Below are 27,174 nucleotides of genomic sequence, written 5' to 3'. Positions count from 1 at the left end.
GGTTCAGGGGGTTGTGTAGGCTTCCTGGTGGAGGGAACTAGTGCCTGTGTTCTGGTGGATGAGGCTGGATCTTGTCTTTCTGGTTGGCAGGTCCACGTCTGGTTGTGTGTTTTGGGATGTCTGTGGTCTTATTATGTTTTTGTGGACCAGTGTCCTGAAGTTGGCTCTCCCACCTCAGAGGCACAGCACTGACTCCTGGCTGCAGCACCAAGAGCCTTTCATACACACGACTCAGAATAAAAGGGAGGAAAATTAGAAAGAGAGAAAGAGAGAGGGAGAGAGAGAGAGGGAGGGAGGGAGAGAGAGAGGAGAGAGAGAGAGAGAGAAAGAGAAAGAGGGAATAAAATAAGATAAAATAAAATAAAGTTATTAAAATAAAAAATAATTATTAAGAAAAAAAAATTTAAGAAAGAAAGAAAAAGACAGAAAGAAAGGAGGTGAAATAAAATAAAGTAAAATAAAAAATGAAAAATAATTATTAAGAAAAAAAGTTTTTAATAAGTAAAAAAAAAAAAAAAAAAAATGGACGGACAGAACCCTAGGACAAATGGTGAAAGCAAAGCTATGCAGACAAAATCTCACAAAGAAGCATACACATACACACTCACAAAAAGAGGAAATGGGGAAAAAATAATATATCTTGCTCTCAAAGTCCATCTCCTCGATTTGGGATGATTCGTTGTCTCGTCAGGTTTTCCATTGATGCAGGGTACATAAGTTGATTGTGGAGATTTAATCCTTTGCTCCTGAGGCTGCTGGGAGAAATTTCCCTTTCTTTTCTTTGTTCGCACAGCTCCCGGGGTTCAGCTTTGGATTTGGCCCCGCCTCTGCGTATAGGTCGCTGGAGGGCGTCTGTTCTTCACTCAGACTGGACGGGGTTAAAGGAGCAGCTGATTCGGGGGCTCTGGCTCACTCAGGCCAGGCGGAGGGAGGGGCACGGAGTGCGGGGCGAGACTGCCGCGGCAGAGGCTGACGTGACGTTGCACCACCCTGAGGCGTGCCGTGCGTTCTCCCAGGGAAGTTGTCCCTGGATCACGGGACCCTGGCAGTGGTGGGCTGCACAAGCTCCCGGGAGGGGAGGTGTGGAGAGTGACCTGTGCTCGCACACAGGCTGTTTGGTGGCGGCAGCAGCGGCCTTATCGTCCCATGCCTGTCTCTGGGGTCCGCACTTATAGATACGGCTCGTGCCCATCTCTGGAGCTCCTTTAAGCAGCGCTCTTAATCCCCTCTCCTTGCACACCAGGAAACAAAGAGGGAAGAAAAAGTCTCTTGCCTCTTCGGCAGGTCCAGACTTTTTCCCGGACTCCCTCCCGGCTAGCCGTGGTGCAGTAACCCCCTTCAGGCTGTGTTTGCGCCGCCAGTCTTCTCCCTGCCGGGTAGATGTTTCCTGATTAACTATATGCCTTTGGTTGATTCTCATAGTTGGGATTTTTTTTTTCAGGTTTTTTGTTGTTTTCTTTTTTTTGTTGTTTTTTTTGTTTTCTTTTTTGGGGAGAGGATTTGCCAAGCTCCTCACTCCACCATTCCAGAACTCGCAAGCTCTTTGAAACAGTTTTCATAGCACGATTTTAAAAGCTTTAAAACATAATAAAGTATGTTATTTCTATCTCAATTTCATGAGCCAAAGCAAGTCACATGTCATTTCTTTGTTAAACAAGATGGGGATAATCTTCCCAAAGAGGAACATCACTGAGATGATGTAGTAGGCAACTTCTGATATAGTTCCCAACGGTCTCTGCCTTCTGATATTCACACTGTTGTACCATCCCTTCTCCGTGCATGTGGCCTAGACTTAGTGACTGTCACCTAATAAATAGAATTCAACAAAAGTGATGGAGTATCACTTCCATAATTAAGTTATACAAGACTGTTATTTCCATCTTTTTAGCTCTTGCTGGCTTTTCCTCATTCTTTCTCTTGCCTTCTTGGGTAGCTCTCATTGAAAGCAAGCTGTCGTGTTGGAGAAGTTCACATGGCTAGGAACTGAAGGTGACTTCTGGTCAACAGTCAGAACAGAACTGAAGTCTTCTGGTTAAGTCCAATAGCCCACAAGGAACTGAATGCTGCCAGCAACCAAGGAGTGAGCTTGGAAGCCAGTTCTCCCTCAGCTGAATCTTAAGATGACTGCAGCCCTGGCTAACGCCTTGTTTGCAGCCTTGTTTGAGACTGAAGCAGAGGACCCAGTTAAGCCATGTCCACATTCCTAATCCACAAAAACTGTGAGATAATAAATGCTCACTAGCCACTAAGTTGTGTGGGTAATTTCTTATGCAGCAATAGATAACTAATACAGATAGTAACTAAAATATTTGGTGAAGCGGTAATCTACCACAATAAACACAATACATATGGAAGTGGACAGGCTGCTCTTTGCCATATACAAGATCAGTACTTCTAAACAAATCAAATTTTATTCAGAGTGGTTTTCCATGGGACTTATAACTTGGCATTTGCCCTGAGTTTCTGTTCTTATTTTATATAATCATAAAATATTGGGGTCACAATTTCAGTAGCTCCAGAAACTAATTATAGAAATACTACTAAGCCACAACAAAGTAAGTATATTTTTATAAAATGAGTTTGAGAACATAAGATTTCCTTGGGCATTGTTTATGGAGTGCTCTAATTTCTCATTGATTATTTTGTAACTGGTAAATGTTTTGGTGGCTGTCTACTCTTTATAATTTAAAATAGTATAGAAATGCTAAAATCAACCCTCACTTATATAAAAAATTCTCAGTAATATAAGGGGAGATTCTTCCCAAGAGTAGAGTATGGAAAGGGAGACCGAAAAAAGTAACTTGATAGTGGAGAAACCAGACTAACATGAACTCTAGCCCGGTAAGCAAGGTTAACATCAATAGGAATGAGTCATATTGGTAGTGTGTAACCTTGATAAGATGTCATGAGAATGCCACTTTTGCTCTGTGGTATTCCTCCCCAAAACACATTACCCCAGTCCAATGATGAGAAAAACATTAAACAAAGCTTAGTGGAGGGACATTCTACAAAATACCTGACCAAAAATTTTCAAAACTTTTCAAAGTCATCAAAACCAAGGAAAGTTTGAGAAACCATCATAACCAATACTGAATACAATGTGGTATCCTGAAATAGAAAAAAAAAAAAAAAAAGTAAAAATGAAGGAAATGTGAATAAAGTATGGGCTTTAGTTAATGATAATGTATTAGTATCAGTTCATTAATTGTGACAAATGTACCTCACTAATGTAAGATGTTAATAATAAAGGAAACTGGTTGTGGGATATAGGGGAACTCTATTATCTTTGCAATAAAATTCTTTAAATATAAAATTTCTCTAAAATAGTTTATTATAAGATACAAGGGGAGAAATATCTTTTAATAGCAACAAAATTATGAAATTTCTAGAAATTAAGAAAAATATGCAGGATCTATATGAAGAAAACAATTTTTCTAAATAAGCAAAGTGATCAAAAGTAGACTTGAATAATGGAGAAATATGCCATGCTTCTGGATCAGAGGGCCAAATATTATAAAGTTGTCTTTTCTGCCCACATTTATAGTTTCAAAGTCTTTCCAAATATATCCATAATATTTCTCAATGAACTGGAGAAAATGCTTTATCTGTTAACATAAATGGGCAAAAATATTCAAACTGTAAGCAGATGGGGTAGGGGGTCCCTGGAAGAAAGGAAGCAAGCATGGCTTTCTTGACGTAAGAGGCCTAAGCCATTTTGTGACCTACGCCTGGCCAGAGTGCTTGCCCTTGAACAAGTCTCAGTAATTAATAATCTTAAGGTAACGAATGAAGGAACAAAGGCCTATTATCAGGCAAGAGAAGTAACGATAACAAAGATAATAAATCAGTAGTAAAGACTCCCAGTTCTATTTCAATGGTAAAGATGAGCCTGAAACATATTCTTGAGCAGTTTCGCAGAATTCAGACTCCCCTGGAGCACTCAACCACCAGATCAACTGGAACCTAAGGAATGATTATGTTGACCTTTTCTGACCCTCGTGACTTCAATCAACTAAAGCTTGAATTCTGTCAACTTTTGCCCCAATTTTATGCTGAATTCTCCTCTGCTCAAGTCCTTTCATGAATATGCATACACTCCCCAAACCCCTTCATGTATATGCATGTATTCTTAGCTTAAAAATTCCCCAGTTTTGCTGTTGGGGAGACACTGCTTTGGGAAAGATCCCTGATGTTCGTCTTACTTGATGCAAGTGATATATCCTTCCTTCTCCCAATCTTTGGTTTGGTTGTGTCTTTTGGCTTGATACTCACCAGGAGGCAAACCCAGTTTAGGGGTAACAAAACTACATTTTAAAAACAAAATAAATGTGATGATGTATCTAATCACATATTAAAACATAAAGTTATACTCATTAAAATAGTGGAGCACTGGCAAAATAATACAGTATTTTGTATATATGGTATTTATCATATATAGTATTTATCAATATATAGTCTTTATCAATTTCATATAGAACTGAGAGTACAGTGCTGAGGAAGTCAGATATTATCCCTGCCCTCATGGAGCTTACAGTCTGTTGGGTTGCACCCCATAGGCCTGCAAGCCCTGTAGTTGCTCAGCCTCAAAAGTGAAGAAAGAACCCAGAGACATCAATGATTTAATGGACGGGGGAATCTTACACGTCTGAAGCAAGTTCCTCCACCATGTGGGGCAGATGTATAGATAGGAACAGGAAGGTGGGGATGGAGAGGGAGGTTACCAGTTATAGAGGGAATTGATGTCAGGGAAACCAGCAGAGGGGGCACATCCCTTTGATAAACTGTCATAGTGGAGATGGTTCTGATGTAAAGATAAGAACAATCACTAGCTGGGGCTGTGGGTAAGTATGTAGGCATTTACTGATTAGGCATGATGATTAAGAGGGAAGGTCAGTCAGGTAAGTAGGGTGTAGGTGAGGCAGGGACTGGTAGAGTAGGGGATGTACAGAGAGCAAGAGAACAGCCATCTTGGGTGGCCTGATCATACACAGTGTTGGAGAAGTTAGCTATAGTTTACAATTACAATACAAATGTACTTAGTGAATCAGAGAGGATATACTAGAGGAAACTAATTTAGTTAAGAGTGAAAGAATTTTAGTTAGCTTGGTGTAGGAGGGAAGAGTTAAAAGATCACAATAGGCAAGGTAAACAGTCCATGTGAAGGCTGGACTTCACAACTTCAGAAAGATGTCCAGTATGACTAGAGGAAGAGTCATGAGATCAGTGGCTAGAGAGTTAGGCAAGTGCCACATTGCATAGTCTTGTTGAGAGTTTTAGTTTACCCTAAGGATGTGGGAAATCATTGGGGATTTTTAAGCTGGAGAAAGATCCAGTCAGATTAACACTTGTAAAATATTACTTTGATTTCCCTGACAAAAATGAATTAGAATCGAGCCAGGAGGTATGCTAGGAGATAAGAAGCTGTTGCAATAGATGACATTATGAAGATTTAACAGTAAAAGGAAGAATAGAAAGATGATGAAGGCTTGAGTTATGGCAGTAACAGTGAGGTTGAAATGTACAAATAAGAAATTTATTATTGTTATTTAGGCAATTTATTGGCCAGCTTTTCAGAAGGAAAAGGACTTTCTAAACATAGTAGTAATAAAAACACCAAATAATTGACTTGATTGTGTTAAAAATTATTTTTACTTTGTACCTAAAAAATTTCAGGCATGTGGTAAACAGTCAAGAGAAAGGAGTTAATATTTGTAAGAAAATAAGAAAAAGATGAATATTCTAATGAAGAATAGGCAAAGAACATTAATAGACATTTTGTAAAATGAGATTTACAAGTGGTTGAGAAACAAAAGTATTACAACTCAGCAATAATTTCTATAAAAGTCAATAATAAAGAACTGCAGATTTTAAAATAATAGAGTGCTAATTTTAATTTCTGGAAGAGGTAGATGAAAATCAGTGATAATATCCAGTGTTGGTGAGGATGTGGAAAAAAAAGTTATCTCACAATTCTAATGAAAGTTTAAATCAGAATTCTTTTTATACACATTTTAGCCATATATATGTATAAAGAATTTTTAACTTAAAATAATTCCAGAATTTAACCTAAGGAATTAATCTGTGATGTGAAGAAGTATTTATGTAATACAGTATTTTCACTACAACACTACTTATAATGGTGAAAACAATTTTTAGCAAGATAAATGCCCAACATTAGGAAGCCGTTTAAATAATGGCAAGTGAGAAATTACTTGGAGTCATTGAAAATGATATTTTTGGAAAAATTTAATGACATTGAAAAACTTATGACCTAATTTTAAAAGAATAAAATTTTAACACAATATTTATATGGTAATATCCCAAATAAATTATGATATATTTTTATACAATTATTTCACACAAAATTAATACATATTCATTATAGAAATTTTGAAAATACAGAAAATTCTAAAAACAAACAGAAAAATTAGGTCATTTATATTTTCAGCACCCATGAGTAAATACTGTTGATGTTTTGGGTGACAATTTTGAATTTTCTTCTTAAATTTTCTGGGTATATTTATGAAGTTCCAAGACTCGGTTTTTGTTTGTTTGTTTTCCATCAGTAAAATAGGCTTACCTTACAGATTTGATGTGAGAATTAATGATTGTAATATTTAGAACTCTTTTGGTTGCAAGTGACAGAAACCTACTACAAACTCGATTAAGCCAAAGATTTATTGACTCGTAACTAGAAAAAAGAAAAAAAAAAAAACAGGGAATAGTAGAGTCTAACTTTATATACACTGCTAGATCCAAATTGGGACACATTTTCAGCAATTTTCTCTACTTTGTTTTCCACAGTGAAGATTTCATTCTCATGCAACTCTCGCCAAGTTGGACCTTGGGGTTCCAGGTTTACATTCTATAAGCCTGGTGCCTCTTTCCCAATAGTTATAACAGAAGTTCAGAGATGAAGTCTAATTGATGTAGCAAGTTCCCATACCCCATGCCTGAATCAGTTTTGTAGCCCGAGGGGATATACTTTGTTGAGATACAAAGGGGTCAGCTCCAGCTGAATCACAGCAACTGAGAGTTGAAAAGGAAGGTATACCAAATCAAAATTAGCCCTGTAATCAGAATAAGGAGGAATGCATAGTGGGTTTACAAAAACAATAGAGATCCACTACAAAGATAATGTGCCTAGTTCCTTGCCCAACATACACTAGGGTTCCTCAAAGTGACACTTAGTATTTGTAGTATTTTTAGATTCAACAACTACTGCAGTTAATTTCTGTGAAGGCTATAAAACTACAGCCCTTGAAACAGGTTTTGAGAAGTCATTTTTAAATGCTTTCTTGCCTATAGTAGTTATTCTCTAATCCCATTGTAGTTCTTTCATTCTTTTATCCATTCATCTGACAATGATCAAGTATCCATATGCCATAACTATTGTTATAAGGCTAGGAAAGATTAAAATCTGTTTTTAGAACTTACTGTTTTGTAAGGGTGATATGTGCACATATTACTTGTTAGAAATTGTTAACAATTACAAAAGAGATTCAGAGAACATACTTTGGGCATTAGAGACTGCTTCCTGCTTGGGACTAAATCAGGAAAAGCTTTAAGAACTAGTTTATATCCTAAAGAATGCAAGAAATTGGACAAGTGGAAGTGAGAGATTAAACACTCCTGTGTTCAAGTGAACACCTTGAGCAAAAACATAGAAGCTGGAATGTGTAGAGTGCACTGAATGTTGAGAGCAGTTCAGTTTGCTGGAGTATGAAGATGACTTGTGGGAGGTTATAAAATGACAGGTTAGCTTTTGTGATAGTGAAGACCATCCCATGAGAACACACCTCTGTCTGGATTGCTCAGTCCTTCTTTGGAGGAGTTAAAGGAAACATAAGAAGTACTTGAAGCCAAGTTCTAACTCCTCCTGGCTGCCATAAAACTGAGTGATTATCAGTCCAAGGGGCTTCAGTTTACTTCACGAATGTGTGGCATTGCTTTCACATGATTAATCTGACAACAGCAGCAAAATGAGAGATAAAAAACTGAAAAAATGGTAAGGAAGCCAATATTAAGTTGATGATGATTGGTGGTTGAACTGGAAAACTGTTGGTGAGAATAAAAAGGAAGTGTTGTGTGTTACAGATATTGAGGAGGTAAAATCAATAAGATTTTGTAATTGAACCTATAGATACGGGAGCTGGAAGGATTCTTAAAAGGTTATTAGAAGGGTGATGTCTTAGTCCATTAGAGTTCCTATAACAAAATAACATATATTGTGTAGCTTATAAAGAAACAGAAATTTATCTCTCACATCTGGAGGCTGGGAAGTTCAAGATCAAGGAGGCAGCAGATTCAGTGTCTGGTGAGAGTCTTCTTCCTGTTTCATACACCGCCATCTTCTTACTGTAACCTAACATGAAGGAAGGGGGCAAGGGAGCTCTCTGTGGTCTCTTTTTTAAAGGCGCTAGTCCCATTCTTGAGAGCTCTGCCCTTATGACTTAATCACCTCTGAGAGGCCCACTTCCAAATACCATCACATTGGGGATTAGGTTTCAACATACAGATTTGGAGGAGACACAAACGGTTCAATCTAAGGCCGATGATATTGCCATCTTTGGAAACAGGGAAATTAGGCTTGTTGTGGGGGAAGTGGATGAATACTCTTTTAGACATTTTGAGTTTGATGGACTAATGGGGGAACACCAAGTGGAGATCTCCATCATGCAGTTGGCAATTTAGGGTTTGAGCTGTGAGACAAGTGGGGCCAGAAGTAAAGGTACTCTCTCTTCTCAACCAACCATGACCACTTAGTAGAATCAGGAGAAATCCTGCAAGTGGTTGGAGTTAGCAAAGAAGCCAGCATGGAAGAACAAGCTGATACCAGACACTATGACATTAACCACACTTAAGGTCTAGTAGGGAAAGAGGAGCAGAAATGAAAGGAGATCATTACACTTAGGCAAGTCAAGTACGGGATATTGTGTCTGAGTGTGAACCTCTGTATAGAATATTTAAAATCTGGGCCTAGTTAGATCAAGGAATTAAGAAAGAAAAATGGAAAAACAAAAAGGGTTTTATGTATTTTAAGACAATAGGGCTTCCCTGGTGGCGCAGTGGTTGCGCGTCCGCCTGCCGATGCAGGGGAACCGGGTTCGCGGCCCGGTCTGGGAGGATCCTGCGTGCCGCGGAGAGGCTGGGCCCGTGAGCCATGGCCACTGGGCCTGCGCGTCCGGAGCCTGTGCTCCGCAACGGGAGAGGCCACGGCAGAGGGAGGCCCGCATACCACAAAAAAATAAATAAATAAAAAATTAAAAAATAAAAAATGAAAAAAAATAAAACGGTGACTGTGATATAAGATAAAAACAGAGTGGACAGCAGGTGTTCTAAAGATTGTTATTAAAGAAATGCACCAACAAATAAACTTTTATATTTTCCTACAATTCCCAGTTATTCTCCTTTATCATACAAGTTACTTTCTTAAGATTAGCCAATAATATATACTATAAATCTTTTTCCTAAAAGAATGAGAGTATGGTATTTTTTAAGTATATTTTATAATGCCAGGAGGCAAATGTGATTAAGAACATCCTTATCTAGCTAACATATCTCATCTGTAAAATGGGGATAATAAGACTTGTCATTAGCTGCTCTCAGAGAATTGTCATATGAGTTAATTGAAAAGAACTATGCAGCATTGTATGAATGTAAAAGCTACAGTAATGTGCAACATAATTAATATTTAGGGATGTTTTTGTTTTTGATCTTATGCTGGTAAAATTGTCATTAAATAAGCCATAAATATCTATTTTTTGCTCTATGTTCAGTAAATAAATGTTCTCATCTTTCTTGCACTTATAAATTTACTGTAATTTTGCCTTCTGTGAGATGCATGCATTTATCTTATTTTTGCCCACTTCTGCTCTGGCAAATACATGCCAACTAAAATGTTAGTATCAGCAAACAAACATTTTTGTTGGGTGCGTCCACACTGTCCAAATGTTTGTTTTTAGCCAGAACTATTTGTTTCAAAAGCTTTCATGAAACATACATTTGTTTTTGAACCATCCCAACAGTTCATATATTTCTGTCTGCATTTCCTAAGATCACCTTCTATTCAGCACTTCTTATGAATTCTCCTGCTGGCCAGAATTTTTTCTGAGGCTTCAGTAGTTGCCTAGTAGGAATGCTTATAAAAACATTTGTGGATAGCCCAAACATTTTCAATAACATTTGCTTGGAAAAATTTTACTGGCAGTCAAGACACATTATTTAAACATATTTCAAAATATTTATGCATCCCTGCAATACTTTGGCAGTGTCTGTATATCAAGGCTGAATTGATGATTTTCTAGTTAAGTCTTTTTGTTTGTTTGTTTTTGGTCATTGAAAATGGTTGATTGATGAGTGTTTGATAGAATTTCCACACAGTTGATTTGATTACCTTGATAGTAAGGTGGCTATAAAAACCACTGAGTTTTGAACTTTCTTTCTTCTCAGAGAATGGAACTTAATAAACAAATTAGATTGACTTTACCATAATCTCTTTAGAATGCTTGATTCTCAGTTGCTATTTTAGCTTTTTTCCTTCATCTCCTTCCTAATAGTAATTCAGAAAATGTTAAATTTGTTAGGATCATTTTCGCATTAGTATTTAGTAAAAGAAGTAGCTTTAGTGAGACCTGTGGTTCTTATATAGGATTTCATCATTTTTAAAAGTTATTTTTCATATTCCCTGATTGTGTCTAAATGAAGAAAGAAAATGGATAAATTATTTGTACATTTATGTGGAATAGATAATATAATTTGTTTTATTTTGTGTATGTTTTATTAGTAGGGTTCATTTTTTTATTTTTCCAAAATAAAGAGGGAAACCTAAGCCCGTGAGTATATGTAGTCCTTGATTTTAGATGATGTGATCTACAGAAGAAAGAGTAAAAAATAGTACCTTAACTCTGGCTTATCAGAGATGATAAGGCCACATAAATTTAAAAGACTTTAGTAGGCACATCTTTAAAGACCATATTAAAGAGTTTTAGTTCATGAAGTCCTCCTCTCTGATTTTGCCTTCCCCATATTGCTAAGTTGGCCTTCTGCATGTCGTTTCTTGCATCTCTCCTTTCTGTATTTTTGTGTGTAGGTGTTTTTTCTCCATGTGTTTGTGCTGTATTTTTTCATGTGACTTTCTCTCTATATACCACTATGTGTACTCATCTGATTATGTGTCATTTTCTATGCCTATATATGTATGCCCACTCTATTTTTTCTGTGGGTGTCTCTATTGTGATCTCTGTCTATGCCTTTATTAGTGTGTGTCTCCATGTGTCTTTGTGTCTGCATGTCTGTCTGTCTAGATGTATATCAGTTCTGTGTTCTCTGTTTCTATGTCCATTTCGATGTATTCCTCTACTATATGACTTTGTCCTCTTTCTCATTGTCTTTCTGTGTTTCATTTTATATATGGCTTTCTCAATTTTTATCTGATTTCAGTTTTTTATGTGTGTCTTCCTTCTTTTGTGATTATAAACACTGGTGTTTTGCTGTGGTGTTATATTTATCAATTAGAATTTAAAATTTCCTGATCCATTCTATTAGAAAAATGTGTTAAAGATTATGAACAAGCAATTCATAAAAAAGCAATACAAGTGGGCTAATCAATTTATAAAATAGATATATTTTCACTAGTAATTAAGTACTAGTAATAATAAAAATAATTAAAATAATGAGATTATATTTACTGACTATCAGATTGTCAAAGATATCCTTTGGGGGAAAATAGTAATAACTTATAATAGTATTGAATCAACATTTTAAGAGGACAACATATATTAAAGTTTTAAATATACATGAGCTTTGATTCTGCAATTCCACTTCAGTTATTTGTCTGTCAAAAATAATCAGATATTTGTACAGCTGTTTGTTTCAGAATTGCCTTTAGTAGTATAAAATTGAAAGTAAATGTCCATTAGTAGGGAATTGGTTAAATGAATTATGATACAACAAATACAACAGAATATTAGATTTCTATTGTTATAGAAAAATTCTATTATATATTGATACCCAGAAAATAATCAAATTCAAGAAAGTATGTAAAAATGTACATATTGTATATGCCATTTATTCATTCAAACAATCTGTATATTTTGTGTCCCTTCTAAGTGCTAAGCCCTATAGAAGCACTATAGAGATATCCATATTGTTTCATATGAGGTGTTAGATAATGAGAGAACTTCTACCTTCTCTTTATTGTGGATTTAACAATCATATATTATGAAAAATAACAAAAAGCATCAAGAATTCTCTTAAATTTTAAAACATGAATATTTTTCTATTTTAAAATATTAAATTAATTGATCTCTCCTTTTGTGGTTTCTCTTTCCTTTTTTTTTTTTCTTCTTCCCCCACACTGTGGATCAGTGACCCTCTGTAAAAAGTGATTCCTAATCGTAGCCAAGGTAATATTCTTAGGTGTTCTGGAAATGCTGTGCCTTAGTATATATTAATGAGTTGTCAAGAAGAAATATTTGTTTAAAGCCTTTGGAAAGATAGAAAAAAATTAAGCCATGTATGTGTCAAAATGTCATTCCAATGTGAAGCAGGGAGAGTTAGAGTAAGTGTGATGTGAAACTATAAAGGAGAATGCTTTACTCAGTCATTGGAAATTGACACTAATGTCAGTGGAAAACCAAACTTGAAAGTTTAATGTTTAGTACAGTAATTCTCAAACCTTCCTGTGATCAGACTCACCTAAGGAACTATTTTTAAATGCAGATTCCTGGACCCCACCCCCAGAGAGTCTGATTTGGTAGGTCTGAGTGGGTCACAGAGTCTGTATTTTAATAAGCTTCCCAGGTGATTCTTATATCTAATATAAGAGGTTTAAGGTCTACGTTTCAAGAAACAATGCTAATGAGTAAGTTTCAATAGCTGATCTACTTTTAAAATGACAGATTTTTGTTAAGTCATATATATTAGGTACATTTCTAGAAGAATTCTTTGAACAAGGTTATTTAAGGGATCGTGGAAGTTATTTAGGGGGATTGTGAGTTCATAGGCAGGTTACATTCCATTCAAGACCTTATTGGCTTTCTGGACCGCAGCTTTGAGCCAAAATTTTAATGAGCTGCCAATGTTTACTTCCGTCACATAAAAATTGTCATGCCTTTTCCTCAAACAATGGCATTAGTATTTATAGGTTTCCTTTCATTCTTATTATTTTATAATAGGTAGATAGTGTTCCCAAGAATATTGTCATAAAAAAATGACAAAGTATAAATACTAGACCACTGCAAATGCAGAATTCTGATCAATGAAAGCAGCTATGTAGTATACATAAAAGACTACTTTAGAGCACTTATACACAGTCAGAATATCAAATCTATAAGTCTTAAAAGACTGAATTACATACAATGAGTATATCGATCACCAGAACAGTTTGCCTCAAGAGTAACTCTGAACTTCCTGAAAAGAAGGGTCATGAGATGTACTACAAGAAGTTTATAATGTTTTTACAACATATTGTAACCTACCTGTGTATGACCAAGGTGTACGCTAAACATACAATTTAACTATTTTGTGATCATTTAATACAAAACTATTTATAATTCTATTTTAAATAAAGTTTATATGGGTAGGAATCCAAAAAAGCCTTCCACAATGAAGCTGATATATGAAAACACCTGACCAGTTCAGACAACCAGAGAGTTTTATGGCTGAAAAACCATTCAGTTCAGTGTTTCTCAAACACTGAACTGAATGCATAAGAATCACTTGGGTATCTTGTTAAAATGAAAATTCTAATGATAGTCTAGGGTGTGGGACCTGAGATTCACAGTCCAAACAAGCTGTTGTTCCAGGGACCGTACTTTGAATTGCAAGTATTTATGCCAACCCTTTTGTTTAATAGAGGGAATTGGGCATGGGAAGGGCATAGTTTTGCAGGATGTGACTGTGGCTCTGGTGGACATAAAGTCATTGGAGCTGAATGATATTAATGGCAGTTCCTCAAACTCTTATCACTATGGTCTCTGGTGAGGCCTTGGTTGCTGCCCTTCCTGAGTGGAGGCTTTCAACTTTTCCTTTCATTCTGTGAGAGAACTGAAAGATTCCTTTGAATGAATTTTCTTTTTGCTTGAACTATCCAGAGACAGTTTCTGATGCCTGCAATCAAAAGAATATAACTAATACAGGCTCTGGGTTGGGACTTGCACTGCAAATAAATAGACCATACTTACATCACAAGGAAATAGATTCTTCTTCCCTGGAACATAGTAATAAATATATTTTCTTAAATAATTACACAAGTCCACTAGTGACTCCCAGATGCCTCTTTCCATCATGATTCTCCCCTCCTCTTCCAGACTTTATCCAACTTCCTATTTGATATCTGCATCTAAATGTCTTATTAGACTTCTGAGACATTAGGCATCTCAAACTTACTGTATTCAAAATCCAAAATTGAATCTCCCAAATTTGATGTTTCTGTAGCAAATGGCACATCTTTTCATGCAGTTGCTCAAGTAAAAACCTAGGAATTGTCCCCATTTTTTTTTCCCTTCTCACATTCTATCTATTAGCAAGTTCTGTCGGTTCTGCCCTAAAAATTTAGCCAGAAATCAACCATTTCCATCTCAATTGCCTCAGTCTATTCCAAACCATCACCATCTCTACCTTGGACAATTGCAATAGCTTCCTAATCTTTCTTTTTGCTTCCACTCTAAATTTTCCACGTGGCAGCTAGAGTGACACTTTTAAAATGTAAACTAAGGCATGTTACTTTCATGCTCAAAACTGGTCAGTAGCTTCCCATACCACTGAGGAATAAAATCTAAACTCCTTACCATGATCTACAAGGTTTTATGTTATCTGACCCTTTACGAAATCTCTTACTTCATCTTGTTCCAATTTCTTCTTTGCACACGCTGCTCCAGCTATACTGCTCTCCCTGATAACTCTTCAATTAGAATGTTAGTCCCAAGGACAGAAAATTTGTCTATTTTACTCACTGTTGTATCCTAGTACCTAGAATAATGGCTGGCACAGAGTAGATTTTATTTAATAGTTCTTGAATAAATGAACAGAGAAATGTATACCAGTGTAATCAATTAGGCACAGAAAATAAGAGAGACCAATCACTGGAATTCTGATAGGAAGTGGGTGGTTGGTCACAGATGTGAGACAGGATCTCAATTATCACTACTAACCACTTATACCTCTAATCATCTGCACATGAAATTACCCCCAATTTTGAAGTTCTGGGTCCTTTTTAATAAACATAGAGCAAGATTAGCAGTAAGGTAGGATGGCTGTTACCTGAGCCTCTCAATTTTTCCCAACCAGAGGAATACACATGTTGATGGCCTTCAAGTGACCTTAGCAGGGAGTAGAAGAGAAATGCTAAGGAAAGCAGCCAGATAGATGATTATGTTACTGTTATGGATTGAATGTTTGTGTCCCCCAGAATTCATAGGTTGAAATCCTAATCCCCAATATGATGGTATTAGGAGGTGAGGCCTTTGGGAGGTAATTAGGTCTTGAGGGTGGAGCCCTCACGAATAAGATTAGTACTCTTATAAGGAGAGACATAAGAGCTTGCTCTCTTTCTCTCTCTGCTCTCCACCATGTGAGGATACAGAGAGAAGACATGACACACATCTGCAGTCAAGGAAGCGGGTTCTCACCAGAACTGAATCTGCTTGCACCTTGATCTTGGACTTTCCATCCTCCAAGCTCTGAGAAATAAATGCTTTGGTTTAAGCCACCAGTCTGTGGTAACTTGCTACAGCAGCCTGAGCTGACCAAGATAGTTGCTGTTACTATAGACAGTTTGTGTGCTTTTAATAAGGAAATAGGGTGGATACCTTGCAGTATATCAATTAACCAAATGAATTGCTTGTCATCCATTTTTAAGCGTGTTCTCAAGAGAGGGTTAAAGATACAATATGTTCATAAAATGTTATATAAGAGAGTTGTAGCTGAGAAATCTTGATTGAAAAAAAAGATATAGGTGTGTTCACAAGGACAAAGGAATAAACAATAAACAGATTTTTAAAAAATCACTCAACACACCTCTGCCTTGGAAAGAAGGCATTCTAGTTTCTGTGAAGTAGTGTCCATGAGTTTTGCTGTTCTGTATGCACGTCGTCTCCTAGTCCTATGACCCTCGTTAGCGCTGGGATGTCTATTACTTAGGATGCAAGCTCCAACAGCCTTTCTCCTATATGCTCAATTTTGCAACTACCTGAACCAGTGGAAAACAAATATTAATTGCTGAAATTAACAAGCAGATAGGGCCTAGAAATAGCAGGTGGCCTCCAGTCCAAGTTTTAGTGTCCTGGGTAAAGTCCTTTGCCACTGGCTTTTGCCGTGAGGGGTGATCTGCCCAGTAATATTCAACATGTATAACGAGTCCATGTGCCAGGGTTTTGTTTCCTTTGCAGTGTGCAGTCCACCTTCCTGCTGGGACTGTAGCTGTGGCTTTAACCTCTGTGCCACTTACATGGTGCTCTGATTCTCTTTCTTTTTTTCTGTTAATCTGCTTTCCCTGGGGCTGGGCCTTACTTTCAGGCCCTCTTTCAAACTGGACTAACCTAACTGCAACCAAAATATTTGCCCAATGATGAGTATAGCTACTATCCAGAGACTCTTTGTATAGTTCCCTGTCTTAGGAATCCCCTGAGTATCAGCATAAGCCTGGACTGGGTTCAAATTTGTACTCCTCTTTAGGGACCAGCCCTACTGCCAAGTTAATTCCCTTTGCCCCAATTCTGCTGGTATTTCATCCTTTTTTTTCTGCTATTGACAGCCTAGCATTCCTGAGCACAGAGTCTACATCGGTTGGGACACATTCCTGAAGTTCTGAGAAAGAATGAGATAATGAAGATACCTGTGAATGCTACTGTGTTGTGGGCTTGAACCTATTGCACAATTCTGTGTTCTGGGGAAGGAGGGAGAACACTGGTGGAAGTAAAAGTTTCATAAGGCTCCATGAGGACTTTCAAAAGTTTAAGATTTTACCTGTTGGTTTACTACAAGTAGGACAGTCATAATAAAGATAGATCCTCTATTCTCAAATGTATAGATTAATAATGCTGATTTATGGAAGGGCTAAGAAACCCCTAGCTGGAATAAAACCATTCTTTTTTTCTCTCAGAGTTGAAATCCCTGATATTCATAGAAAGGATGACCACTGCTAATATCCAGTTTAAGATTTTTTTTTTTAGTAGATCTTTAGTGGAGTATAATTGCTTCACAACACTGTGTTAGTTTCTGTTGAACACCAAAGTGAATCAGCCATATGTATACCTATGTCCCCATATCCTCTCCCTCTTGAGCCTCCCTATCCCACCCATCTAGGTCATTGCAGAGCACCAAGTTGATCTCCCTGTGCTATGCTGCTGCTTCCCACTAGCTATTTTACTACATTCAGTAGTGTATATATGTCGATGCCACCCTCTCACTTCGCCCCATCTTCCCCCTCCCACCCCGTGTCCTCAAGTCCATTCTCTATGTCTACATCTTTATTCCTGTCCTGCCCCTAGGTTCGTCAGAACCTTTTTCTTTTTTTTTTTTAGATTCCGTATATATGCGTTAGCATACGGTATTTGTTTTTCTCTTTCTGACTTACTTCACTGTGTATGACAGACTCTAGGTCCATCTACCTTACTACAAATAACTCAGTTTCATTTCTTTGTATGGCTAATATTCCATTGTATATATGTGCCACATCTTCTTTATCCTTTCATCTGTTGATGGACAGACACTTAGGTTGGTTCCATGTCCTGGCTATTGTAAATAGTGCTGCAGTGAACATTGTGGTACATGACTCTTTTTGAATTATGGTTTTCTCTGGGTATATGCCCAGTAGTGGGATTGCTGGGTTATATGGTAGTTCTATTTTTAGTTTTTTCAGGAACCTCCATACTGTTTTCCATAGTGGTTGTATCAATTTACATTCCCACCAACAGTGCAGGAGGGTTCCCTTTTCACCACACCCTTTCCAACATTTATTGTTTCTAGATTTTTTGATAATGGCCATTCTGACCAGCGTGAGGTGATACCCCATTGTAGTTTTGATTTGCATTTCTCTAATAATTAGTGGCGTTGAACATCTTTTATTGTGCCTCTTGGCCATCTGAATGTCTTCCTTAGTGAAATGTCTATTTGGGTCTTCTGCCCATTTTTTGTTTTTTTGAATTTTATTTTATTTTATTTATTTTTTTTAATACAGCAGGTTTTTATTAGTTATCAATTTTATACCTATTGGTGTATATATGTCAATCCCAATTATTATACCAACAGTGTGAAACCTTGATATATGTTGAGGACAAATTAAATTAGCCATTTTAAAATTTATTAAATGTTTATATAGCACATATCATGTGCCAAGTCTTGTTCTAAATTCTTTACAGATGTTAACTGATTTAATCCCCAATAACAACCCCATGAGGTAGGTTCTGACATTATCCCAGGTGTACAGGTGAGGAAAAGTTAAGCAGTTTTAAGCCAGGCCACATAGTTAATAAATGGCAGAGCTAGAATCTGAACCGGACAATTCTTTAACAACTCTGCTAGACCACCTTCCCAATTTAGTAAAAGTGTTTCTGTAGGGTTAAGCTAAGGAAGTCTCAGTATGTAATTTTTTTTAAAATTCTTTTAAACTTTATTTTTTAAAAATAATCACCAGCTTTTAAAAGTGCTTACTATAGGGCTTCCCTGGTGGCGCAGTGGTTGAGAGTCCGCCTGCCGATGCAGGGGACACGGGTTCGTGCCCCGGTCCAGGAGGATCCCACATGCCGCGGAGTGGCTGGGCCCGTGCGCCATGCTGAGCCTGCGCGTCCGGAGCCTGTGCTCCGCAACGGGAGAGGTCACAACAGTGAGAGGCCCGTGTACCGCAAAAAAATAAAATAAAATAAAAATAAAAATAAAAAGTGCTTACTATGATGTAATCTTAAAATAGGGAGCTTATCCTGATGGATAGGCAGGTAGACCCAATCTAATTATATGAGCCCTTTGAAACAGAGGTCGCTGTCTGGTGGTAGAAGGGGAAGTAAAATATTCTAAGCCCAAGAAGGATTAGAAATGTCCTTACTGGTTTGAGGATGAAGGGGATTATGCAAGAAAACAGAGAACTGAATCTCTGTAGCCACAAGGAACTGAATTCTGTCAACAACCAGAATAAGTTTAGAAGTAGAATCTTCCCCACAGCCTTCAGGTAAGAGTTGAGCAGACACCTTGGTTTCTGCCTTGTGAGACCTTGAGCAGAGAATCCAGATGAGCTAGCTACTCTGGACCCAGACTTCTGACCCACTCGTTGTGAGGTAATAAAATGGGTGGTCTTTTAAGCTGCTATGTTTGTGGCAGTGTGTTGTGGCACCAATAGAAAACAGGCACAGAAGGAGAACTGGAAGAGTCTAGTATCACAAAAGCTAATGTAGAAAGAAAAGATGTATTCATTCATTAAGAAGTTGTTGACATTTGAGGAAGTAGTTTTTCCTCTTAATGAATAAGGTTCACTTATGACTAGGGCTAGTTCTAGCAACCACCATGACTTATACAGCTTGGATTTGAAGTACAATACCCAGCAGACTTAGCCTGATATGAATCATTTCTTATAGATAGCACTTTATTTTTCTAACTTCAGTTGGGTACTAGGTCTTTTTCCAATCAAAATGACCTCAGCTGCAGCAATATCAGTTCTTATTATGGCATTTTGCTGTGCAGCTGGGGTCCTTAGGTAGGAGTTGGAACTGAAGCCAGTGATAGAAGGCAGGGAAATGTGGTAAGGATAGAAACAAATCTTCTTTGGGAGTGAAAACGGGATGCAAAAGAAGATGATGCCAGCGGGAGCAGAGTCCTGTGACAGAAGAGTGGGCAAAGGGCTGCTGCACGTCACAAGAGTCAGGGACTTCTCCCACCTTCTGCACACTAGAGGCTGATAAGTGTGTTCTGGAGTGTGATATTGTGATTTATAATAAATATATATTTGGTCTTTGTCTCTGTTGCTTCTGGCAAAGAGCTTCTAAAACCCTTGGAATTTCCTAGGTGCTGAAGAGACAAAGGATTCTCTTGTTATGTTAATGAGGTGACTTTTGGACCCCACCTAAGGATGGGGGCTGGTTGCCAGGAGAACCAACCATGTGATTGGAGGGTTGGAACCTTCAGTTCCAACACCCACCTTCACTGGGGAAGAGGGACTGGAGATTGAATCAGTCATCAATGGCCAATGATTTAATCAATCATGCCTATGTAATGAAACCTCCATAGAAGTCCAAGAGGATAGGCTTCTGAGAACTTCTGGGTTGTTAAACACATGGACATCTGAGGAGAGCAGTGCACCCGAAGAGGGCATGGAAGCTCCACATCTCTTCTCACATACCTTGCCCTACACATATCTTCTATCAGGATGTTCATCTGTGTCCTTTATCATCTTTTTACAATAAACTGGTGAATGTAAGTAAACTGTTTTTCTGAGTTCTGTGAACCACTCTAGCAAATAAATTGAACCCAAGGAGAGAGGGTCATGGGAACCTCTGATCTATAGCCAGTCGGTCAGAAGCACAGGTACCAACCTGGGCTTGCAGCTAGTGTCTGAAGTGTGTGTGTGTGTGTGTGTGTGTGTGTGTGTGTGTGTGTTGGGGTGGGTGGGGCAGATAGTCTAGTGGGACTGGACCCTTAACCTATGGAATCTGATGCTATCTCCAGATAGACAGAGTCAGAATTGTGTTGAATAGTAGGACACCCAGGTTGTATCAGGGAATTGCTTGTTGGTATGCGGAAACCACCCCACGTTTGAATTGGGTCCAGGAACGTAAAAGTGGGAGAACGAACGTAGCTGCAGTGCTTGTAGCACAGGCTAATGCCAAGGGAGGCAGTACTGAAAAGAAGGAAGCAGTGCTGAAGCAGAGGCCAGGGTGTGGAGCTGCTTGGCCCATAGCTACTCATGGTGAATTTACCAGGTGCTTGCTAGCTGTTCAAGAACTATTTCTCATCCCTTCTGGGAGGGAACAGGGAAAGGCTCTTCCATGGATGATGTTAATGAGGGCCTGACTCAGAAAGCAGTTTTCGGTTGCTGTCATGACCCACATACAGTAATTTAAAAAGAAATCTTTTCAGATCAGTGGAGCCTGAGGTAACATCTATTGTTTATTTATAATTTTTCGAAGTCCCTCTCCAGAATGTTTCTTGTTTGATGGTTAATGCAGGCTCTCACTATTTATCCAGTTTGTTATTAAGTAGGCTTTCACTTCCTTTACATACTTAGGACAAAGATTTTCTTGATGTTAGGTTGCAAAAACTGGCTGCTTCTTTCCATCCTATCTTTTCAGGTGCCAAGATAGCATGTGATGTTTCTAGCTCTTTTATCTTAAAATTCTAGTCCATCTTATGTATCATTTTGTCATCATCATTCTCTTGCTCAACAGTGATACATCATTGACACAAGTTAAAATATATGGCCCTATGTTAACTTATTTCTGCAATGTAAGCAGGGGAAGAATATCCTTTCTTTATGTGAAGGTTGCTTTGTTGTAGTGCTTCATCTTGTGTCTTGGTTTGTACTCTGACAGCTTGCCTAAATACATCTCTTGAATCTGCACCTCCCTCTTTATTCCCACTGCCACTGATTTATTCAAGCTCCTATTATTTTCTCCTGGGACTATTACAATAGTTTTTCCACTTCTGGCTCCACCCACACTTATGACCCATACTGTATACTGCAGTAGGAATGACTTTTTAAACACACAAATCTAATTATGTCAGTGTGTTCCCTTTACTGCTTAACATTGCTTATTAGATAATGTCTAAATGCCTCAGGATGGAAAACCAAGCCTTTAGTGATCTGTGCCTACCTGTCCAATCTCATCTACTTGACTCTTCTAAATAAATTCTGCATTTAAGCAATACTAAATTACTTGCAGTTCTTGGCCTCTGTGCTTTTGTATACGGTGTTTATTTTTGTTTTTCTACCTTGTTAGTCAGGTCCCTGTCTCTGTGCTGCAAAGCACCATATTCATATCTCTGTTATGGTGCTTAGTCATGTGAACAGGTACAAACAATACAATGTCTCTTCAAATAGATAGTGAACTTCTAGAGGGCTGGAATTATATCTAGTTATCTTTGTTTCTTAAATGAACCATTCAGTTTCTAGCTGGAATTAATAGTGATTTGGTATTTGTCTCATACTGTTAATGTTTCTTTCCCCTTTTAAAATGTGCATGTTTAATATTGAAAGTATGGCCAAGCACCAACATCCAGGTATGGACATCACCCAGAAACCTCTTAGAAATGCAGAATCTCAGGCTCTAAACTTAATGAATAGGGATCTTCATTTTAACAAGATCCCCCTGTGGTTCATATTTACAACACAGTTTAAGAAGCACCGCTGTAGGAGATACTTCACCTAACAGAGAGTTCTTTTTATATTCAGGACACACAGAAACCCCTTGCCAATGTCTCACATATGTACTTTAATGGAGTATACAGCTTTAGGAGTTGATAAGCTTTTCCCACCAGCCAGAAAATTCTTGCCTTACATGACAAAGTCAAGTTCTCTGAAGAAATCTTTATCATTTGTTAAAGAAATTTATGCACCTGAATCTAGGTAGTATTCAAATGGTGGATTCTCCAAAGTAAGCTTTAAGCAATCATCCTCCCAAATGGGAGTTAGCCTCACTCATCACAGCCCTGCCCTTTCACGTGGACAGTTCTGGCATTTGCGTTGGCCTCTCAGCCTTCCCCAGATGAAAATACCTGGTTTTTTGTTGTTGTTGTTGTTATCTGTTCTTCTCTACAAGAATATTTATCTTGGGTTGCTTCTTTCTGTTACTCTATTGTCTTTGAAAGCTAACTCTAATCTCCCATTTTCTTTTTTTCTCATATTTCTTCTTTGCAGTTACATTCATCCATCACTCTGTCCTTAACATCATCTAATCCTAGTTTTACCCAGCTCTTTATCTCAAGTATATTAATGAGATAAATATGAAAGGCGGCATATAAACAATTCTTTAGTCCTTTGTTTATTCTTTAGTTCTATTCAATTGTCTCAGAGTTTTAAACAAGCCATAGCATCTTTGTATATCTTTTCACATATGTACAATTACTAAACATTTATGTTTGGGCATTAATGTATTTTCTGGACCTGTGCCCATCTACCTCAAACAGTGTTCCTCCTTGCTTTTAGAACTTGACTATTCTCTAAGAGCAGATTTATATTGGGTTGGCCAAAAAGTTCGTTTGGGTTTTTCTGTAAGCTCTTACGGAAAAACCCGAATGAACTTTTTGGCCAACCCAATACCTAAGGTCTAAGCTCCCAGTTTTCTAGCTAACCTTATGCTTAAAATATTCCACAGATTCTTCTTGAATAGCATCATCTCCAGTTCATTTTTTATAGCAATTGGTTTGCATTGTTCTACTTTGCTTCTGCAAATTTAATAACCGACATATTTCCTTTTAAAACATCCTCTCCTTGCTGTATCTTTTAACACAGGCCAAATCATTTTTGTTTGCTCTCACTACCATCATTTTCCTCAAGTGTGTCAGAGGACACGTCCTGTTAGGAGGGCTAACCAGCCAGTCACAAAGGGCTTAAAGTCGCCTCAGGGTCCTTTCCTTAAAACTTCATGGTCCAGCAACACAATGTGGTTAAGTAAGGTAAAAGGAAGGCAGGGGAGAAAACAGGAAATTATACTATCACAGGAAATTGTAGTAATAAAGTGAAAAACCAAGGAAGCAACTGGCCAGCAAGTCATAAAATTCTAATCACGCAGCAGGGATACATTGAATCTCTGCTCACTGGCTGGCAAAGTTCTGTATTGTTCTTTTAGTCTTTATTCACATCTAAGTGGTTACCATTGAGACTTGAAGCTCATCTGGTCATTTTACAGTTGAAGTAACTAAGACATTTAGTGATGTGCTTAATACTGGAGGTTTCATCAAATGACTGGTAAAACCAGGTCTAGAATGTGGGTCCTCCGACTTACGGAGCAGGACATTTTCCCTAATAATTTAGAAAATTTCTTAAATAAATTTATTAAAGGGTCAGTAAGTTGCCAAGTCCTGTCCTTTTCACATTTTAATGTAGTAAATCCTCCCCACAAAGCCATGAAGTCTACTTCCCATTTTACAGATGGGAAATCTGAGGCTGTGGGAGGCAAACATGAGGTTCTTCATTATGAAAATGTTTGCCTTCACCCCAGAAGATAGGCTCACATGCATGAAATGACTTTCCCAGTGAGCAATAATATCTTACAGACCTAAGATGGTAGGAAGATGAACAAACTCTTTCTCAAGGAAGAGAGGTGCCCTGTAGTTGCTATAGCAACAAGGAACTGATGCAGAGGCATTGCAGCTAGAGAATTTCCATAGATGGAAGATGTCTTTCTGTTTGACCAGGACCTGAAAAAGTTTGATTAACTTTGTTAATTAGAGCAGAGGTATCCCAAATAGCACGTACCCTAGGAAATACGCAAGTCAGTCTCCTGGAGTTTGAGAAAAATATTGTTTAAAAATCTTTTTTAATGAGATATATACAGATAAGTGCACATAAGTGTATAGTTTAATGAATTTTCACAAACTGAAACATCTGTGCAGCTAGCATCAAGATCAAGAAATAAAACTTTAGTAGCATCTTAGAACTCCATCATGTTCTTCCCTCTAATCAGTACTCCCCCGAAGGTAATCACTAGACTGACTCCTAATGCTATATGTTAGTTATGTCTGCTTTTTGAGTTTTATGTCAATGGAATCATACTGTATGCACTCTTTTGTGTCTAGTTTGTTTCACTCAACGTTATATATGTGTGAAGTGTGACTAAGTTTTTCATCTTGTTTAATTTTTGTGTGTGTGTGTATTTTTGATGTGTAGAACATAATCGTTCAGTATTAGATCCATATAATCTATAAATAAACATAAAATTTACTGGGGATATTTGCTCAAAAAGTCTAGAGTTCTTGGATTAAAGTATGACACCACTTCTGTGAATACCCTGACTTTAAGCCCCAGATAGACTCATTAGCTTTGCTCAATGAGAACCATTCATAACTAGACTATCATCTTGACCTCAGCTAGACATTTGCTTTCAATAAACATATTTTTTAAACAGCCACTAAGCACTAGTCTTTGTAGGTACTGTGACACTTACACAGGCAAAAGAATATATGACCTAGGATCTCAAGGAGTCTATCATTAGTGGGAGAAACAGAGCAATAAACTCAAATGATTAATACAGGCAGAATTAAGTCTATAAAAGAGGCAAAATTATAATGATGTAGGAGGCTGGATGAAGGAGGAACAATCTTCCAGGAAGGTAGTAAAGTCCCATTAAGAGTTTTACTAGATAAACTTTGCATTCCCTTCTGCTTTCCAGTTTCCAAGATTTAATCAGATTTCTCATTACAGAAATAGTATCTTTATTCTCGCAGCCCATCCATTGCATTATGTATGATTCCAGCTTCAGGCTGCATGGTATCCATAGCTCTTAACAGTCAAAAGGGGGCAGCATTCACCCTTTTTCTGAAAATCAGAGAACCCTTTGGCCATATCCATTTCTTTCTAGGAAAAGAATACTTTTACCAGATAACATTTTAGAACATACATATATTTTAAGTGCCCTGTTTTAATTGTTCGTTTGTAGAGATAGCAACTTATTTGCACCTTCATGTCATTGAGACCAATATATTACACATCTGTAAACGAAGTCAGGCTGTCTCTGTATCCAAAGTTCCCCTATTTCTGCCTTTGTCCCATGACTGGGCGTGGCAGTCTTGCTCAGACACAGATTGCTAAAGGGCGGTGGCTGGAATGAACAAAAGGAATCAGACCTCTACTTTTACCCTGAGAAAAAGATTGCCAGGAGATTCCTGGGGTGGAAGAGAAATGCTTTGTGCCTCTGTCATAGTTTTAATTGCCAAACCCATTTTTTTTTTCTCTTCTGAAATCTTACCCTTTTAAAATCTCTATTTATAAGCATAAAGACTATATTAAAGGTAAATAAACAAGATATGTGCACTATCGGGATATATGACTGCACTCAATCTTAGGGCCAGTCCTTATTAGCCAAGCAACCTTTAGAGTTTAAGTAATGCACAGTTGCCTGCAGTTCTTTTCTTGCTGATGCAGTAGCAGAGGGTGTGCTGTTGGAAACTGCAGAGGTTTTAATGCTGAAGCTGTCAGACTGTGTATCTCTCTGACCTCTAACCACCAGACCATCAGATGACTGATTCTGTATTGTTAGTTGAAACACTGATTTTAATGACTAACTTATATCGACTCCCATGTTCTACTTGATTGGTTTTGAGAAAATCGATGCTGACGGCCAAAATTCTAAATTAACTATCACTTTCTAGATTTCATCATACTGTATACAGCCCTAAACAGTCTCCTGAATGACTTTTTTCTTTTTTTAATTTAAAGAGTAGACCTTAACCAAATGTCTCTGAATGATAAAGGAGAGTTGGCCCACCCCATAATTAGCTTTTGTAAATATCACATCAAAGATCAGAGCAAAGGTCATCTGATTTCTCTCTTTTGTGAAGAAAACAAGAGTTTTAGACACTATGACTGATGTCAGAATAGTAGCTAAGGATGAGGTCATTGCTTCCTTTCTAAGCAGAGACTACAAATGGAATGAATTTGGAAGAGCCACAGAAATAATTACATTGATATTAATATCAAATAACAGCTGATGATTTTTATTATAGCAGTTACAAATACCTGTGACCCTTAGTTGTAGATTTTGTGAAGTGTTTTGCCCTGTCAGATAAGTGGTGCTGGGAGAACAGCTCTTGAGAAGATCGCTGATGACATCATGTCACTGTGCTCTGCCACTTTTGAAAGATGTCATACCACAGTCAATCAAAACAAGTAACGTGGTATATCCAAGAATTTCACAAGCCAAAAAAAACGCCCCAAAACCCTCAACCTTCAACTCTATTAGAACTCATTTACCTAAATTACCTAAATGAACAATGTATAAGGACTAAAGGCTATGTGAGAAGTAAGACAAAAATATTGGCATTTCTGCTGAATTAAACATCATAAAGTTGAGACTATTACCATTTAAACCAAAGTGAATTTAAATACGTTTGTATCAAGTGATGAGTTAAGACTTACTTATGGACCAGAGGATAAAGCTGGGTGACCATCTTACATCACCAGGAACTGAGAAGGTCTCCGGGAGATGAGACGTTCAGTTTTAAAATCAGAATCATCTCAGGCAAACCTGG

At 37.6% G+C, this 27,174-nt stretch overlaps 1 long non-coding RNA gene across 1 annotated transcript in view; it reads left to right on the top strand.

Moving 5' to 3' along the window:
• Positions 1-3,069, top strand: part of LOC114486792 (uncharacterized) — a 28,103-nt gene extending 25,034 nt beyond the window's left edge. The window contains exon 3 of the long non-coding RNA XR_003681090.2: positions 1,934-3,069. This is a non-coding gene — a long non-coding RNA (uncharacterized lncRNA). The remainder of the gene's footprint in view (positions 1-1,933) is intronic.
• The last annotated feature ends 24,105 nt before the right edge of the window (positions 3,070-27,174 follow it).

The sequence above is a fragment of the Physeter macrocephalus genome, chromosome 1 (genome assembly GCF_002837175.3).
Source record: "Physeter macrocephalus isolate SW-GA chromosome 1, ASM283717v5, whole genome shotgun sequence".
Classification (NCBI taxonomy): domain Eukaryota; kingdom Metazoa; phylum Chordata; class Mammalia; order Artiodactyla; family Physeteridae; genus Physeter; species Physeter macrocephalus.
Note: the sequence above shows the minus strand (reverse complement) of the source record. Positions and strands in the feature narration are given on the sequence as shown.